Source organism: Pseudorca crassidens, chromosome 2 (assembly GCF_039906515.1).
Source record: "Pseudorca crassidens isolate mPseCra1 chromosome 2, mPseCra1.hap1, whole genome shotgun sequence".
In the NCBI taxonomy this organism is placed as follows: Eukaryota; Metazoa; Chordata; class Mammalia; order Artiodactyla; family Delphinidae; genus Pseudorca; species Pseudorca crassidens.
Window position 1 is genome coordinate 114,443,067 of NC_090297.1, and position 10,786 is coordinate 114,453,852.

A 10,786-nucleotide genomic window follows, 5' to 3' on the forward strand; every position below is an offset into this window, starting at 1 on the left:
AGTTCCAGTCAAGGTCTGGCTAATTTTGACTCAGTCAAAATAGAAGGAAACCTGGATACAGGCTCCGGACTCTGTCCTGTTACATCATGAGATAAACTTGCAGTGAGTGCGAGCACTGCCATCTGCTTTGGAAGGCCTCAGCTTGGGCGTTAGACCTATAAAGCACCAATTCTGGTGGAGCATCAACCTGTTCATTCTTGACCAGAGTTATATCCTGTAAAGATCACACCCAAAGTATAAATTCAAATATCGCTTGGGGCTTAGGTGTCCCTATCTGATCTGCAGGCCACAGATTATTTGCTTTTAAGCAACAAACCAATGAATTAGACTGCTAAGGAGGCAAGCCTATAGGAAAAAACATGATGCTTATTATTTTTTCCAAATTATAAAAGTTATAGATGCAAAATATGGCATTGAGATAGTAAAGTATAAAAAAGAAGGTGAAAAGCACCCCTAACACCCCATTCCTAAGAATTAATAGCTAGTATATATATTGCTGTATTTCAAACATATATATATATTTATATATATATATATACTTAAAATATATATATATTTTTTCTGTACGTAGATCTTAGCTCCATAAACATCAATATTAATGACATGCAGGTTTTTAGAAGAACAGCTCGAGCCAGGTTTCCATATATGATTCAGGATTGAATGGTTGTTCCTTGCTTTTCCTGGCCTTGATGACCTTGAAGAAGAAAGAGGTAAAGATAAACAATGAGATGACCCTGATTATACATTTCCCCCTTCACTCACACTGTGTCAACTTGCTATGGGCTGCATCCCTTTTTCTCTTCCCATCTGAGGGGCTCTCCTCCCACTCTCACCTATCTTCTTTAGTGAATTCCTGTCTTTTGAGTCAACACTCCCAATTCTTGGTTGGGACCCTGGAATGAGATATGCACTCACACCCAGCGTGAGTGCATGTGGACAGGCAGGAGTTGTTGGAGAACAAGAGAGAGGAAGGAGCAGGTGTACTCAATGCCAAGTGTTGAAGGGAAAGTTCTTACTGGGAGAAAAGGTGGAAGGAAGGGGCAAGTTATTCCTGGCTCCATGCTGTGAAGGAAGGATTGGGATATATCATTGAGAGCCTGAGCACTGGCAAGATCGAAGAGCATGTGCATTTCTGAGTGCCTGATATGTCAGCCTTTGTATTTGATCTGTTTGCATTCCAGTGCAGGCATACCTTGGAGATATTATGGGTTCACTTCCAGACCACTGTGATAAAGTGAATATTGCAATAAAATGACACACAACTTTTTTGCTTTCCCAGTGCATATAAAAGTTATGTTTACACTATACTGTAGCCTATTAAGTGTGCAAGAGCATTAATGTATATACCTTAATCAAAAAGTACATTTTGCTAAAAACAGCTGACCATCATGTATCTCTCAGCCTTCATAGAATTGAAGAGTGTTAGGACCTTACCCTGGGAATGTTGTGGCTGGTTTGACCTTCTATCCAGACCACTAAAACTTTTTCCATATCAACAATAAGGCTATTTTGCTTTCTTATCATTCATGTGTTCACTGGGATAACATTTTTAATTTCCTTTAAAAACTTTTCTTGTGCATTCACAACTTGTCTATTTGGTGCAAGAGGCCTAGCTTTTGTCTTCTTTTTTTTTTTTGCCTTCCTCACTAAGCTTAATAATGTCTAGTTTTTGATTTAACATGAGGGGTATGTGACTCTTCCTTTCACTTGAACATTTAGAGGCCTCTGTAGGGTTATTAATTGGCCTAATTTCAATATTGTTTTGTCTCAGGGAATAGGGAGGCCCAACGAGGAGAGAGATGGGGGAATGGTCCATCAGTGGAGCAGTCAGAACACACATAACATTTATCAAAGAAATTCACCATCTTGTATGGGTGTGTGGTTCATGGCACTGCAAAACAATTTCAGTAGTAACATCAAAGATTACAGACCTCTCAGGCTGGTGAGTGCTGGTCGGCACCGATCCTCTGTGTGGGAATCTCTCCCACTTTGCCCTCCGCACCCCTGTTGCTGTGCTCTCCTCCGCGGCTCCGAAGCCTTCCCCCTCCACCGCCCGCAGTCTCTGCCCACGAAGGGGCTTCCTAGTTTGTGGAAACTTTTCCTCCTTCACAGCTCCCTCCCAGAGGTGCAGGTCCTGTCCCTATTCTTTTTTCTCTGTTTTTCCTTTTCTCCTTTGCCCTACCCAGGTACGTGGGGAGTTTCTTGTCTTTTGGGAGGTCTGAGGTCTTCTGCCATCATTCAGTAGGTGTTCTGGAGGAGTTGTTCCACATGTAGATGTAGTTGTGGTGTATCAGTGGGGAGGAAGGTGATCTCCACATCTTACTTCTCCACCATCTTAAAGGAGCCCCAAGAATTTTAAATTTCATTTATTGTGCTGTTCATCATTGTTTGTTTGCTCTTTAGTTCTTCTAGGTTCTTTTTAAATGTTTCTTGTATTTTCTCCATTCTATTTCCAAGATTTTGGATCATCTTTACTATCATTACTCTGAATTCTTTTTCAGGTAGACTGCCTATTTCCTCTTCATTTGTTTGGTCTGGTGGGTGTTTACCTCGCTCCTTCATCTGCTGCATATTTCTCTGTCTTCTCATTTTGCTTAACTTACTGTGTTTGGGGTCTCCTTTTTTCAGGCTGCAGGTTCATAGTTCCCGTTGTTTTTCGTGTCTGCCCCCATTGTGTAAGTTTGTTTCGGTGACTTGTGTAGGCTTCCTGGTGGAGGGAATTGGTGACTGTGTTCTGGTAGATGAGGCTGGATCTTGTCTTTCTGGTGGGCAGGACCACGTCCACTGGTGTGTTTTGGGGTGTCTATGACCTTATTATAATTTTAGGCAGCCTCTCTGCTAATGGGTGGGTTTGTGTTCCTATCTTGCTAGTTGTTTGGCATGGGGCGTCCACCACTGGAGCTTGCTGGCCATTGGGTGGAGCTGGGTCTTGGGTTGAGGCGGTGATCCCTGGGAGAGCTCTTGCCAATTGATATTACGTGTGGCCAGGAGGTCTCTGGTGGTCCAATGTCCTGAACTCGTCTCTCCCACCTCAGAGGCTCAGGCCTGACACCAGGCCAGAGCAGCAAGACCCTGTCAGCCACATGGCTCAGAAGAAAAGGGAGAAAAAAAGAAAGAAAAAATAATAATTTAAGAAAAGTAAATTAAAAAATAAAAGAAAAGAAAATGTAGTAAAAGAAAATTATTAAAATAAAAAATATAAATGTAATAAAAAAAGAAGAGAGCAACCAAACCAATAAACAAATCCACCAATGATAACAAGTGCTAAAAACTATACTAAGATAAACATAAAAATCAGAAACAAGTCAGTCGCAGACAGCAAACCCCAAGTCTACAGTTGCTCCCAAAAATCCACCACCTCAATTTTGGGTTGGTTCGTTGTCTATTCAGGTATTCCACAGATTAAGGGTACCTCAAGTTGATTTTGGGGATTTAAGCTGCTGCTCCTGAGGCTGCCCAGAGAGATTTCCCTTTCTCTTCTTTGTTCGCACAGCTCCTGGGGTTCAGCTTTGGTTTGGGCCCCACCTCTGCACGTAGGCTGCCCTCAGGCTCTGTTCCCACCCAGACAGGATGGGGTTAAAGCAGCAGCTGATTAGGGGGCTCTGGCTCACTCATGCACGGGGGAGTAGTTATAATTGGAATGAGGGGTGAGCCTGCAGTGGCACAGGCCAGTGTGACGCTGCAACAGCCTGAGGCACACTGTGTTTTCTCCCTGGGAAGTTGTCCCTGGATCATGGGACCCTGGCAGTGGCAGGCTGCACAGGCTCCTGGGGGGTGTGTGTGTGTGTGTGTGTGTGTGTGTGTGTGTGTGTGTGTGTGTGTGTGGACAGTGACCTGTGCTTGCACACAGGATTCTTGGTGACTGCAGCAGCAGCATTAGCGTTTCATGCCCGTCTCTGCTGTCTGTGCTGACAGTTGCAGCTCACGCCCATCTCTGAAGCTTGTTTAGGTGGTGCTCTGCCTTCTGTGGGAAGACAGGGAAGGAATCCTCTCACCTCACACACCACAAAACAATGGTCTCTTGCCTCTTAGGCAGCTCCAGACTTTTTCCCGGACTCCCTCCCTGATAGCTGTGGCACAGTAGCCCCCTTCAGGCTGTGTTCACGCAGCCAACCCCAGTCCTCTCCCTGGGGTCTGACCTCCGAAGTCCAAGCCTCAGCTCCCAGCCCCCAGCCTCCCTGGCGGGTGAGCAGACAAGCTTCTCAGGCTGGTGAGTGCTGGTCAGCACCGATCCTCTGTGTGGGAATCTCTCCACTTTGCCCTTTGCACCCCTGTTGCTGTGTTCTCCTCGGTGGCTCTGAAGCTTCTCCCCCGGAACCCACCCCCCGTATCCGCCAGTGAAAGGGCTTCCTAGTGTGTGGAAACTTTTCCTCCTTCACATCTCCCTCTCAGAGGTGTGGGTCCCATCCCTATTCTTTTGTCTCTGTTTTTTCTTTTGCCCTACCCAGGTATGTGGGGATTTTCTTGTCTTTTGGGAGGTCTGAGGTCTTCTGCCAGCATTCAGTAGGTGTTCTGTAGGAGTTGTTCCACATGTACATGTATTTTTGATGTATTTGTGGGGAGGAAGGTGATCTCCACGTCTTACTCCTCCGCCATCTTGAAAGTCCACTCTATAAAAATGTATATATATATATTTTTTGCGGTACGCGGGCCTCTCACTGCTGTGGCCTCTCCCCTTGCGGAGCATAGGCTCCGGACATGCAGGCTCTGGACGCGCAGGCTCAGCGGCCATGGCTCACGGGCCCAGCCGCTCCGCGGCATGTGAGATCTTCCCGGACCGGGGCACAAACCCGCGTCCCCTGCATCGGCAGGTGGACTCCCAACCACTGTGCCACCAGGGAAGCCCTATAAAAATATTTTGAAATGAATAATTTCTAAAGTCTCTCCAAGCTTATAGAGGAGAATAAACAATTCCTATTAATCAACATAAAATTATATATAATTACCTTCTGGACGACAAACAGCCTATTCACAATTGTTTTATGCGGCTGAATTTGAAGCTTACGATCTTTGGGGGTTTCACCAGGTTTTCTGATAATGTGCTGTGGGACACTGATCTGTTGGTCAGATTCAACATCACACACAATGGAGGCACTATTTGCTTCCAGGAAACAACTATGCCAATAATATTTTGATATCATAATTTTTTTGGAGTGAATTTATCCTTCAGCTATTTATTGAAAACTTTTACATAAAAGAGCGCACTCTCCATAGCCACTGCAGTGTGAAACATCTATTGTTTTCCTTCTTGGGTCTCAAATTCAAATGGCTTCATTTCTTTCAGCACCATGACTGTCACAGGCTTTTCTGCAATACTCTTGCCTGATGGATTCCTGCTGGGCCACTGTCTTTTTCCACTCACGCTGAAGGCAACAGAAGAAAGACTTCAGCTTGAGTAAAGAAGGTACTATTGAGGAAACATCACTTCATTCATGATATTAAACCTCTGAAAGCCAGCCAAGGTAGATGGAGTCAAAGAAGAGATATAGAGGGGTTAGGAAGAGATATGAGGTCTAGAATTATCTAGATAGACAAGAGAGTGCATAGGCAAGAATTCATGTCCTACTTTCAGATGAGGCCATATTACCAGCTTTGGAGGCAGACTCCCTGAACTGCATCCTTGCTTTTCTACTGTATGTGAAGAGCCCATCAGATCTCTGAGACATTGCTTACAAGGCAAAGGGGTGAAGCTGGTCCTTCTATTGACTCCATTAGGACACAAGATGTCCACATTCCTCCACCCAATACTGTCCTGAATATTCATTTTACTCTGGTATAAAAGTAAGGGAGTTCATCAGGAGGTTAAAAACAAATCAGCAATCTCAAACTCTTGCTTTTCCTTAAAAAAAAAAACAACAAAAAAACAGACTTCTATCAGAGCTGTTTCTTAAGACCCAAAAAGTATACGTTACAAAGAGAGAGAGAAAAAAAGATTAGAGATCAATGCAAGCTCACCCTGAAATGCGTGCCTCAGTTGATAAATGAATATGAAGATCGCTATAAATAAAAGATGCTATGCCTTTTGGAGTAAAATATGAGGGCAGTCACAATGTGATGGATCAAGTTTAACTCAATTAACCCCCTGGGATAAAAAGGGGTTTGGAGTTTGCTGCATTTGAAAACTGAACTGATATTAAAAAAAAAACAAGCTTCTATATGAAAAGAGTCATCCAGAGGCTCAAAAAGGAGAATTCAGTTTCTTTCCTTTTAGGTAGTCTCTCTCAGACACCTGCACAAGATTTAGAAAATGCTTTCCCCTGGACAACAGAAAGCAGCGCGATCATTCAGCATTCTGTGAAGGTGCACCAACTTATCTTATTGGTTGATGTGATAGCTGGAAGCTCTGTTTAGGGGATGGATTCTTTTTGGCCATTTCAGTCCACAAGCTTTGCTCAGAAAATATGCTTTCCATTAGGATGTACACAAATCACTTTTGTAACATACCATTCATTAGATTAATGTTAGTATTAGAGCTTTGTAGAGCACATATGTGTCATGGGCATCTTTCCAGAAATGCATTATGTAACACATGGGTTTCCAGTTCATAATTGCAAAGGTTTCAAAACCTGAGCTTCAGAGGAGACTTTAGAAACAGACTAGCTGCAATGAATTGTTCACTCCCTTGCCTAACTAGTCTTCCCAAATTATGCGCCTTTTCCAGGAAATGAGATCAAAATAAAAATGAAATTCTTGGTTAAAAAAAAAAAAGCAAGGAAGTTCAATTATCTGTACAAACCTTCCCAAATTTTTAGAGATGCTCCTGTGCTTGATAAAATGACAGATTAAGTTAGATGTGAGTAAAGGGAATGACCTAGATCTGAGATCCTACAAATGAGTTAAAGAGAGAATTTAAAAGAAGAATCAACTCTACTTTTATGAATTTACCCTTAGAAATAATGAACTACCGCTAAGGTTTATATAAAAGAATTATATCTTGTTATCTGTAATTCTAAAAAATTGAAATAATTTAAATATAAAAAAACAGGGATTTGATTAAATTAAATATGTGATAGTCAGACGAGATAATACTATATAAATATTAAAACTGCTTTAGAGGAATAGTATGATAAATTGATTCAAAAAGGGTAAAGGCTCCAAACAAAATATACAATGTGTTTCTTATTAGATAAATAAACATTAAGTCACACACACAATCACACTAGAGAGATATTTACCAATATCAAATATGGTTTTCTCTAGGTGATAAGATTATAGGTAATTATTTTCTTTGTGCTTTTCCAAATTGACAGAGATAGGAGATCGGGGTGTTGTTTTAGAGGCAAATGCTACTTTTGAAAAGCAAGTTGCTGTCCAAACTCAAAGGGGAATAGAGAAAAACAGAGGCATATAAGGCCAAGTGTAGGACCTCCTGAGTGGAATCTCCAGTAGGACCTGGAGTGCAGGAAATGTCTATCCATTAGAGGACACTGATGGACCATGAAACAGACTCTATTTGAACCAATTCAGGAAAGTGTCAGCTTCACTTAGGTCACTCCAAGATTTCTTCTGTTTGTACCACTTACCTATAGCTGGACAATGTATATTTCCATTACTGATGACTGGAAGGCACCACTTACACCTGAATCTAGTCTCCCTGTCCAGAGAAAGTGGTTGTTCTAGACAAAAGGAAGAGAGTATGTATAATCAGTTTCCAGAGTTCATGCATCTGTAAAATGATATGATACCTGCCTCACAGGGAATGACATTGCATGCTTGTGGTGAATTCTGTGGTGAGTCTCCCATATGTTGTCTGCTGCTCCTCTTTAGGAAAGGTAATCATTCTTACAGAAGCCAAGACTCTCTCCAGGTATCACTCTTGCCTGAAGAGAGCTACCTCATCTTAGTGCAGGTGCATAAAGGTCTTCCTTCCTGTATCCAAATTATGACAACTCTGAAAGGTATTCCCATCTCCTGAGCTCCCTGTGGGATTTGCTGGGGTATTTGCTGCAATGCATTGGAGATGAAATTTTGCCTCTTCTTCTATGTCATTCCCTTGCAGGTATTAATCCTGAGAACACTCTCACATATACCGCCTGAAAACAACTGTCTATTCCAGAGTTTTCTTCTTATAGAATCCACCCTGTAACAATGTGTTAAGATGCCCAGAGCCTGGCAGAGATTAGGAGCTCAGTAGGTGTTTAATCTGATGAATCTGAAGAAATTTCTCTTTTTGTTACCCAGACATACCTTTCATATTATAGCCTTGTTCTCTTTACTTGCATGCTGTGCGATAAAGAACAGAGGGCTCCAATGTGGGACATGACAAGGACAGTGACTGAAGGATGCTCTTACAAGGACTGAGGCCCCTCCACTTGCTCATCACAACTAATATGAGAGACTTCCAGTGGGGCATGTTCATGACATCATTTCTGGGAGCTGCAGAAACATCAGGAATCACTTCAACTTGACTTCTCTCTTTCATTAGCTTTGCTCCTTTTTTCCATTTGCATTTCTTATCAATGGGTTAAAAGTAAATAAATACATATTAACCCAGAAGAGATAAACATAGGTAGCTGAGAAATTGTAAATATTTCCTCTCGGGAATACAAGAAAATTATCTTGAGTCAAAACTTGCGCTGGGATCACACACACCTGCAGCTGCTTCAGCATATTGTAGCAGTAGGTAAATACCTTCAGAGATATAGGTACAGGAATATAATGATACACAAAAACGTTCTGCCTCTGACATAGATGTTGTCAGACCAAATCCAGGAGAATATATTGACCAGAAATCTACTGTAAGAAATAACAATGGAAATTTTTCAGGCTAGAAGCAAGAAATGTCACACAGAAAGAAGAACTTACTGAAATAATGAAGAACACTTTAAAAGGCAAATACATGGGTAAATATGAAGAGTACTGACAGTTTAATACCACAACAGTGATGAGGACAGTGACAGTGATGATGATAATAATGATGACACTGTATGTGATTATAACATGTAGAGGTAAAATATGCAATAATAATAATCATAATATTAGCACAAAAGATGGGGGGCACATAAGTTAACTTTTACTGCATAATAAACCACCCCAAAGCTTAGTGCCTTAAAAAAAACAAACATTACTATCTCTTATAATTCTGTAGATTGTCTGAGCAGTTCTTCCAATCTTGGCTGGCAGATGACTTCTCATACACACACGTCTGGGACTTTAGCTGAGACGCTGGGAAGACTGTGATAACTGGGGCTTCATCCCTTGTGGTGTCTCACCACCTAAATGTTAAGCAAGGTTTGTTCACAGTAAGGCAGAAGGGTTCCCAGAAACAAGAGAAGGCAAGCTCCAATGTACATACGGTTTTCACATCTGTTCTTCATGTTTCCTAATGCCCCGTTGGCTAAAGCAAGTCACATGCCTACACCCAGATTCAGAGGTTAAGATATGGAGCCTTGGGCTTCCCTGGTGGCACGGTGGTTGAGAGTCCGCCAACAGATGCAGGGGACACGGGTTCGTGTCTCGGCCTGGGAAGATCCCACATGCCGTGGAGAGGCTGGGCCCGTGAGCCATGGCCGCTGAGCCTGCGCGTCCGGAGCCTGTGCTCCGCAACGGGAGAGGCCACAGCAGTGAGAGGTCAGCGTACTGCAAAAAAAAAAAAAAAAAAGATATGGTCTTCACCTCCTGATGAGTATCTGCATGATCACAATGCAAGGGGTGATAGCGTGTTTATAGCTTACCACAGCATCAATTCATCCAATTCCCCAAAAGGTACCATTAAGAGTGTGAAAACCAAGCCACAAAGTGAGAGAACAAATACATTTCCATTTATTGACTGAGATAGTAGTGTACCCAGGGGGTTCACTTTTTGATACTTTATGTGTATATATAAACCAAAGTACTGGTATCCAGAATATAAATAACTCTCATCCACACATGTTTAAAAGGTAGACACACCACCAGATAAGTAGGCAAAAAAAAAATGTATTGTCGCTTTGCTAAATAAGATACACAAATGGTCAATAACCACATAAACATAAACAGCGCTCAACCTCAAAAGTTATCAGAGAAATGCATATTAAAATACTCTTTAAAAATGGCAAATATTTTTTAAGTAAATAAGATTTCTTTAAAAACCTGTGAACTAAGTAGAATTCTCAAATTGCTACACCACTTCAGAAAATAGTTGGGCACTGTTTGCTAAAATTCAATATATACTAGCCTTACTATCCAGTAATTGCATTCACAGGTGTACAGCCAAGAGAAAGATTCACACACATACACGATATTATATATATACTTATATAATTGCATACATATGCGTATATATAAATGAAAAGACATACTTAATGTTCATAATATTTATAATGAACCTAAGTGATCATAGCAGCACTATTCATAATGGCCCCAAATAACAATCAGCAGTAGACTCTCTCTCTCATGTATATGTATAAAACTATATATATATATTTATATGTATAAAACTAAAATATGAAATGTTATACAGAAATTAAAGTGAACAAACTACTGCTACAAACTACATCATGAATGAAATTATACTAACGTCATTTGAAAAAAGAAAGACACAAAATAATTTGCACGGTAAATTACCTTTTATATTCAAAAACAGGCAAAACTAGTCTCTGGTGTTAGAATTCAAGACAATGGCTATCTTTAAGCGTGAGTCTTAGAGGGAGTACAAAAGGGACTTCAGGAGTGCTAATAAAATTTACTGACCAAGATGGTATATCATCTTGCATTTACTTTTTGATAATTTATTGAGCTGTATTCTTAAGATCTGTGTATCTTCTATATTTGTGATATAATACAGTAAAAAGTAGTATATATATAC

The 10,786-nt window shown here is 41.2% G+C and overlaps 1 pseudogene; it reads right to left on the reverse strand.

Moving 5' to 3' along the window:
* Window positions 1-552: 552 nt before the first annotated feature.
* LOC137209218 (interferon-inducible protein AIM2-like) lies at window positions 553-5,764 on the reverse strand (annotated as a pseudogene).
* Window positions 5,765-10,786: the final 5,022 nt, after the last annotated feature.